We start from the raw sequence: 523 nt of genomic DNA, 5'->3' as shown, positions 1-523 counted from the left end.
GGGAGGTCGATTCCCTCGCCAGCTGTTTCCCCAGCCGGTGCTGGCGTACGCCCGGCCCCACGCTCCCTGCCGTCATTAATCACATGGTGGCCGGCAGCCCGCCGTCTCTGTGGGGCAGCTGGCTCCGGGGCTGCCTTCCCCTTCCCCTTCCTTTTCCCCTTCCCCTTCCCGTGTGGGGCTGCGTGATCAGGGCTGGATAGGACCAGGCTGGGACACACCCTCCAATTTACCCCAGCAGCCCCCAGAAGAAGAGTGGGAACTTGGGGGAGAGCTAGCCACGGGGTTGTCAGGACAACCATAGAATCCCCATCCTCTCCCAGCGGCCCCAGTAAGCTCTGCAGAGGACTGGGGAAGGGGCTGGTCACCCTTTCTCAGTCAAGCAGAGAAAGGGCTCTTCTCTCCAGCTCGACTCGGGAAGGACCTGCGGGATGCAGCCCTGCGTCCCTGCCCACCTCCTGTCGTGTCCCTACCCCAGGTCCCCACAGAGGCAGCGTACGCCGCCAGGTTTGGGGGACTCGCTCGT

This window comes from Buceros rhinoceros, unplaced genomic scaffold, assembly GCF_000710305.1.
Source record: "Buceros rhinoceros silvestris isolate BGI_N320 unplaced genomic scaffold, ASM71030v1 scaffold12093, whole genome shotgun sequence".
Classification (NCBI taxonomy): Eukaryota; Metazoa; Chordata; class Aves; order Bucerotiformes; family Bucerotidae; genus Buceros; species Buceros rhinoceros.
Note: the sequence above shows the minus strand (reverse complement) of the source record.